Raw genomic sequence first — 8,470 nt, 5'->3', positions numbered from 1 at the left:
TGAGTTCTCAGGTGCGCGCGGCGCCTGCAGAGGGCATTTGGAAACGTGCGGGCGGTTTCTGGTTTCCGTCACTCGGGGTGGAGGGCACCGTGAACACCCAGAGAGGAGGCCCAGGGATGGTCACTCTCCTGTTCCCAGCATGAAGGCTGCTACCCAAATTTTCAATTGCACCCGTCAAGAAACACAGAAGAGCAACTTTTTCTTCTCTTTAAAAAATACATGTTGAGTTTATATCACACATGCTCATAGCTGAGATAAAGAGGCTTCCCCTGCTCATAGGAACCTTTGAACATGACTGCGTGAGCTCAAAACTCTCCCTTTTCTCTGGCTTTCTCCAAAGCACCCCAGAAAGAGCCTCCGGCCCTCTCTCGCCGGAACCATAGAGAGCTGAATGTCATGTCATGGGCAGGTCGCTTGGGCTCTGTGCACGGGGACTGGACCTTGCCAGTCGGAAGCTCCCCGGCTGCAGAGCCTTAGGTCCTGCCTGCCTACAGAAAGGGATCTTGCTGCATGTTCTGTGCTTCAGCGATGACTGGGGAGGCTGAGGATGTGGGTGCCAGCTTTCCCTGCGACCCTGCTGAGAAGACCTGGTGCCCACAAATTCCTCCATAGACTTCAAAGCTGCTCTTCTGTGCAGCGTGAGATTTTTTTGGACTGAAAGTGTTAAAAGTTGGGGGTGGCAGGGAAGAGGGACTGCACACACATGTGAACCTGTCTGTCGCAGCCTTGAGCTGGTGAGAGCTGGGATGTCACAGTTCACTTGCAAACTGAGAGCGGTGCTGTCAGCATCCCAGCCTTTCTCTGCTTGCCCTGGCCAGCAGGACTTCCTCACATCTGCTGCCATCTGCCTCCCTGCAGGAACTGGGAGCTGATGAAGAAGCCTGGCATTCTTTTCCCAATTTTTATTTACGCTTGGCAGCAGAAAGAGGCGTCAGTGTAGGTCAGGGCGGGACAAGGAAGCGCTTCAGTGCTTCCATAGAATCCTAATGGACATCCCTATTGGACGTGTTGCACATCTTACTATCAGCTGGGCTGCTCACGGGAGCCCCTGGAGGTGGCGGTGGGTATTGCCACTTTACCGATGAGGAAACCGAGTCTTGGAAGGAGTACTGAAACCACCTGGAATGTCACAGCTTCTAAGCGGTGCAACCAGGTTTCTAAGCACATCTGCCCACACTAACCAGCATCTTCACAGGTATCAACCATGTGGCCCTAAGAGCCTGAGGCTGCCATTTACCTGCTGGGGCGTGAGGTGGGTGGCAGCCCAGACTCTGTGGGCTTCCTGCTCATCGTCACATCCTCTTGTCTGCTCTGGTACCTGGCATATAGGAAATGTCGGGCAACTGCTGTTGAATAAAATCAGAAGCCTATGTTTTCCTTCATACAGCTGCGCAGTAGCAGCCATCACAGCTTGTTATAAATTCTACTGATCAGCTTCCTCGCAGACGAAGGGCATTCTAGATCTGGCGGGGGCTGGCTGGAGTTTTAGATGGGAGAATGGGGGTCTCAGTATTCACAATGACTAGAGTTCAGAGGATAGATAATAATACATAGGGGACAGGTAAAGGTGAGGTGATATTTCACAAATACGATGACCTAAAAGGTCTACATGGCCTGGCCTCTGCTCCTCTCTGGCACAGAGCTGGGACTTGGGGGGGCGGGCAGTGAGGCATTTGTGCCAGGCATAGTTTAAGGGGGTGCCAAACAGCTCAGTTATCAAGGTGAACAAAATTTCAATGAAGTATTTAAAAAATCCAAATAAATTTGCTTTCATTGATTAGATTAAATAATCAATCAATTAATTTGGTTAATCAATGATTAACTAATCAAAATAACCCATGATGAACAAGTGAGCGGCATATTAAATAAAACCAGGATTAATGGCACCAGTGTTTTGTGTGGGATGAGCCAGGTGAGACCTGAAATAAAAGGGAGCATCATTCATACTGATCCTGTCTTTGTTTAAAATATTTATATTTTGTTTACCACAGACTTTTGCATTAATTCTGATTTTTAAAAATACTTAATAAAAGGTCATGCACCTTGACCATGGAGCTTTGTGGCAGCCCTTACTTCTACACCCGAGGCCAGCGCCTCACATGCATCTTCCTGCTCCCTGTCCTGCTCCACCTTCAAGTCCTCCCTCTCTCTCTTCTGACTCCTCCCAGCCGCCTCTCCACGGCCTCCTCCTGTTCTCTGAACTTGCAGGTACCTTCTGGCCTCTGGGCCTTTGCTCAGGCTGTTCTCTGTCTCCTGACCCTCCCTTCCTCCACACATCTGGATGTCCCTGTCTCTCACTTCCTCTAAGTCTTTGGTCATTTAGTTACTCTTCTTTGCTTGGTTTTTGTCTATTAATGTGTACATCCCACAAGGGCTGGGGTAAGGGACACTCCATAAATATTAAATGCACAAAAGAATGAATGAATATGAAGAAGACGTTGACCGGTTGAGGAACCTGAAAGGCAGTCCAGAAGTCTACTCTGAGGGATGGTAAGCATTGTGGCTTCTGAACAAAAGAAATAACTGTATGTAGCTACTACTTCTATGTGTAGGCACTGTGTTAAGCACTTTTTATACATACGTGTCTCACTGAATCCTCCTGACAGCCCTCTTCCCGGTGTTTCACAAGTGAAGAAAGTGGAACCTGGGAAAGTTAAGGAACAAGTCCAAGTACAAGGGCCTTGGATTTCCACGTAGACCTGTCTGAGCTTTAATGGTGATTTCTGATGTTTGTAGGATGTGTTGGGTAGGGAAGGAAGAGACCAGGAGTTGGCAGAAAACCAAAGAAGTAACGTAAGAGATGAGGGAGGAGAGACGTGACGTTCAGAATCATCTTCCTTCCCCTGCCATCATGGCTCCACTGTGTCGCTCTGTTGGCCGATCCAAATTGCTCGCAAGGAGGTCAGAACGGAGGTCAGAACTAGACAGAGAGCGGCTGGCAGACAAGTCATTAAATCAACGCGACTGGACTCCATGGGGGAAAGAATGTGTTCAGGACTTCTTTTCCAAGGAGATTTCAGTCTGATTAGCACTGTTGTCTTTTGTAATAACAGACAAACCTGTACCTAGGACTCTGGCTTATTAACCAGGTGCCTGCCAGCAGCTCTTACATCTGCTGGGACTGCCCGCTGGATTATTTAGAGATCTGGGAGGAACAGTGTTTTTGTCAAGGGGACAGAGCAACCATTGGGTTGGCGTCTGGGTTCTGCATGTGACTCCACCCTCCCGAGCCTGGGTCTGCAGGGACATGGGGATAATATCGCTCTCTCACGGGGTGCTGTAAGGATGAAATAGGGTGATTGATTCAAGCACCCAGCATGATACCTGGCATGTGGGAGGCACACACCAGGATCTGTGTCCTTCACTCTGTTTGTTTTGTTTTCTAGGAAGTAGGAAAAACGATGCGGGCAAGAGCTGGGAGTGGATGGCCTTCCAGTGAACACTGACCAACAGGGCTACAGATGACCCTTAACCATTGTCACTGATTGTACAGCCACTCATTTAAAAGTGACACATGATGCATGTACGTAAGGGGTTCAGAGGACTTTCACACACACAGGATCTTCTCACGCCTGGCAGAATTTCTGGGTCAGTATCGCCATCTCCATTTTTAAGAGGGAAGGGTGCCCACGCCCTCCCTGCTCTCGGCTCAGCCCTGTCCTGGGAGCCCACACTGCTCACAAGGGCAGGCTGGTGCGTCCGTGACCTGGTCACAGGGTCCGCACCTGGATGATCTCCGTCCCCTCCAACACCTCCATAAAGCAACGCTTTCTCATGGGGAGCGCAGAACTTTCCAGGAAAGTTTTCTTGCGACGGATTCCTGGCAAGGCCACTTCATCTTATTAGAATGAACGTGCTTGGGTAGAGTCCACGGGGGATTTGCTTCATTCCAGAGTTTGGAGGGGGCGAGTTGGGGCATGACTAATCCTTGTTAATGTTTCTGACTAATCCACGGAATCAGAAGTCTCCTGAAACATTGGCTCTCTTTTCTCCTTTCTTTCTTTCTTTCTTTCTTTCTTTCTTTCTTTCTTTCTTTCTTTCTTTCTTTCTTTCTTTCTTTCTTTTTTTTCTTTTGGCAGGTTGTTAACCCAGTAATGGACAAGGTTTGGGAAGAATCTGGTTAGAAGAGGAACTGTGGATACTGAGTTAGAGCACACCCTTGACGAAAGCTGAATTGCAGCTGATGTCGCCTTTAAGTGCTCCAGGATGAAGAGAACACGGCTTGCTGTTTGTTCTAACATTGTCCCTAACTGCAGACAAGTATCACCAGGCACCTGCCCAAGCTGCCAGATGGAGAGAGGTGGCCTTCATTCAGGGGGATGCTGGGGAGGCACGACCCAGGCTCAGTGCTGCTGAGATGTGTTTGGCTTGACTGCACCAGCCCATCGTCCTAAACACTGGAAGCCACAAACAGAACTAGGGGGCCACTGATCTGTCATCTCAATTGGACCCATGACATCTGATGGGCACAGTTCTTGAAACCACTTGAAAGCACTTCAGTTTTAATGGGTAGGTTCACAAGCAGTTAAACCACAATCCTAGCGTGGCGTTTTACATTCATTCGTTCAACAAGCACTTCTGTACCAGGCGCTGTAGGAGACGCAGGTTGACACGGGGAGGGCGGCACAGAGCGCGTTCATAGACTTCACTCCAACACAGTCCTTACGCAACGGGATGAGGCCGCATGGCTCCTGCTTTATATGTGGGGTGACCAGGGCTTAGCGGGATGACTGAACGTCACTCGAAACCGCACGTAGAGCTGTGGGCAGGAATCCAACTCCTGTCTTCTGAGAACAAATCATTATCATAGCAACCGATGTCCGTGGACATTTCCTCTGTGCAGAGGCACTGACTTAGTTGCTTCGCAAACACAGGATTGCTTCTAATTGTCGCAGTGATCCTATTAAGTAGGTGCTATTTTTGTGGCACCCGATTCACAGAGGAGCCAGCAGGCACAGAAGGGTGAGCGGTCTGTGCAGAGGAAGGAAGAGGTGGCGCAGGGTCACACGCAGCCAGCCACAGAGCCGAGCTCACTGCTCCCCCGTGAGTGGGGCCTGCGTTCGAATGAACTGTTGGGAGAAACGTATCAGCTCTAATCTGTTCACCATCTCTCCATCCAAGCATCGACCGGGAACCCGCCGTGTTCTGGCGTGCTTGGCGCCTGTCCACTAAAGTGGACCTTTTGGGCCCTGTCCTAAGCGAGAGGTAGAGTTCTGTGGACCATGCAGTGCTCTTGGCCCTGTTGCCTTTGTGGGGACCCTAGAAGGTGCTGGTGGTGATCACAGACACCACCACTGCCATCACCACACACCTAAATATTTTTTTAATAAGTTTTAGACACAAGTTCTTTTTTTAAAAAAAAATTATTTATTTATTTGTTTATTTATTTTTAGAGAGAGAGGGGAAAGGAGAAAGAGAGGGAGAGAAACATCACTGTGTGGTTGCCTCTCACTCGTGCCCCCAGCTGGGGACCTGACGTGCAACCTAGTCATGTGCCCTGACTGGGAATCGAACCAGCGACACTTGGCTCGCAGGCCAACACTCAGTCCACTGAGCCACAGCAGCCAGGGCACAACTAATTTTTTTAAAGCACTTACTCTGTGACGGTGTTGTCCTAAGCACTTGGCAAACATTAACTCATTTAATCCTCACAATATTCTTTGTAGGTCACTGCTGATTTTACACCCATTTGATGGAAGAGGAAAACTGAGGCCTCAGAGCCCAAGCCATGGGCACACCGTCGCTCAGCTAATAAGCTGCGGAGCGGGGACACCTTCCCCACGGCCCGCCCGGCAGGAGCACCACCAGCTGGCTGTGGCGCGCTCCTGGACCCCCTGTCGCAGGGCCTCCCCTGCGGGCTGCCTGCTCTGGGTGACCCTGGGCGGAGGCCGCTCCGGGGTTTGGAGAAGGCCTCTCAGAAAGTACAACTGTTGGCGGAGGCGGTGTTCTGCTGCACCTCCTGAGTGTTCCTGCCAGGTAGGCAGCCGTGCGCTGGCCGGGGCGAGGGGCATGGGAAGATGGACTGGAGGGAAGAGTGACTTGGTTTAATTACGACTCCACAACTGTCCTCCAAGGTGGATATAATTCAGAAGGTTTGGGGTACAAGGCAGGGGGAGACGCAGAGGGTTTATTTGTCTGAAGCTAAAAGAGCAAGTTCAACGTTTTACATGTGTCAGACCTTCGTCTGCAGGGTAAGTCTGCTCCGGCCGCCACAGCAGAGTGTGCAGACTGGGGGCTTATCCAGCAGCAATTTATTTTCTTATCATTTTATAGGCAAGGAGTCCAAGGTCATGGTTGTGGCAGGGTTGACGTCTTCTGAGGCCTCTCTCCTGGATGTGCCGATGGCCGTCTTCTCTCGGTGTCCTGACATGTCTGTCCTCTGCGCGTGTCTCTGTCTAAATACCCTCACTGATGAGCACACCCTTGTTAGTGGATGAGGGCCTGCCTTTCCGGCCTCATTTTACCTTAATTTCTTCTTTTTATTCTCTTCTAAAAAAAAAAAAAGCAAAATGGCATTTTATTGTGTTATGGTGTTAGTGTTTTGGGTATAATGTTCCATCTGTTGCCCAAAGTTCCTGTAAAGTAGTTGTATCTTTTTTTGAAAAAAAAAAAAAATTTTTTTTTCTTAATTATCTCTTGAAAGGCCCTATCTCCAAATATGTTCACATTGTGAGGGACTGGGGATCAGCCCATCAACATAAGACATCTGCGGGGTGGGGAACGCAGGTCAGCTCATGACAGTATCGGAGCAGCAGCCTTCTGCGGCGAGGAGCAGCTTTGGCTTCTCTGAGGCCTCCTGGAGGTGGGAGAAGAGAGTGATGGGCGGTCAGCACAGCTGAGGGGCAGGTGGGCGCGTCTGGGCTCACAGGCGACCTGGAGACCCGGTGCCCTGCTCTGGCTCCAGGACTGACAGGCAGATCCTAAGTGTTCTTGGCTCCTTCGGCGGGCCCTGCAAGATGCAGCCTGCTTTCTCCCGCCCGCAGAACCAAATGGGACAGAGGAGACAGGGCTGGCCCTGAGAGCCGGGTGCCAGCCCGGCCTCGGAGGCAGCCGCTGAGACAGTGGCGGTTGCATCAGCCTTGACTGCGGCTGGTTCAAGTGCTCTGACAAAGCGCCTTTTGTCTGGGGCCCAAGGGGGTTGTTGGTTTCACGCGCCAGCCTCCCAGGATGGGGCAGCGGCAGAGTGAGTTCCCTCTCCTCGGCTGGTGGGGCAAGAGCTGGCAGGACAGATCCTCCCTGGGGAGGGGAGAGGAGGGATCCAGAGCAGAGGTGGGGAGAGGCGCCAAGTCGGTGGGAGGGAAGCCTGAACCGGAGGGTGAGGGAACGTGGGGGGTGGGGCAGGGGAGCCGTTGCAGCCCTGGCCACCGGCCGTCAGAGGTGGGGATGGCCATCCAGTGGCCTTTGCTATGCAGAGCTAGACAGCTGCTCATGTGGGGCACATCCTGGGGCACAGGAAACAGCTTAGAAAACACCAGGGAGGTCCAACGAGGCTTGGTGTCCATACCGGAGGCAGCGTGGGTTTAAGAATCACCCATGAACGTAAAGCTCCAGACTGGAGTCTTCTTATTAGCTCATCCTTTTCCTAATTCCAAATTTCTAAGAATATACATATTGATGGATAGGTGTAGGTAGGGATAGCAATAGAGAGATATTTGGATTGTTTCCTCTGATTATAAAAAATAGAGTAGTATAGAAAATTTGAGATACACACACACACACACACGAGGGCGGGCAAAAGTAGGTTACGGTTGTTCATATGGAAAATAATACAATAATTAATAGATAAATAGTACAAGAATAAACCGTTTGGCGTACTCACAGCTGGAAACCTACTTTTGCCCCACTCTGTATGTGTGTGTGTGTGTGTCTGTACACACCTACACAAAGCTACAGAGGAGAAAATGCAAAACCACCTATGAATTTAGAGATAGCCACTATAAAGAGTTTCAGCATTTGACTCTCTAAGATTATGCTTTTGTAGTTATACAGATACATACAGATGTAGAAACATATATTTAGACAAAGTTAATTTTATAAAAGGCATCATTCAATACATACTTCTCAATGTATTTTGAACATTGCTGACAAGTTTCTATATCATTATTTTAAAATAAATATTCAGCAGTCCATTGGATGGATTTACCACAATTTCTCTGATGCTCTATTGTGGCACATCTTTTCCATTATTAGAAACAAGAGCTGACCGAACGTTCCTACGCCAGCCTTTCCATGTCCTGTTGTATAACAGGTGTGAACTTCAGTCTTGGATGCCTTTGAATTTTCTGAACCAGAACTGGGAAGGAATTACAAAGTGCATTTCAGAGCTGAGCTGCCCAGCAGGGGTCAGGGGCGGGATCCCGGAGCCCACAGACTGCTGCGGCTGCGTCTTAAATTAACCCAATTTTAACCTGGGTGAATAGAAACAGAGTCCAGAACAACATGTCAGGCCATGCCTGGAGAACTGTGCAAA

Source organism: Furipterus horrens, unplaced genomic scaffold, assembly GCF_987537825.1.
Source record: "Furipterus horrens unplaced genomic scaffold, mFurHor1.1.pri manual_scaffold_12, whole genome shotgun sequence".
Classification (NCBI taxonomy): Eukaryota; Metazoa; Chordata; class Mammalia; order Chiroptera; family Furipteridae; genus Furipterus; species Furipterus horrens.
The sequence above is the reverse complement of the archived record's forward strand: the minus strand, read 5'-3'. Positions refer to the sequence as shown.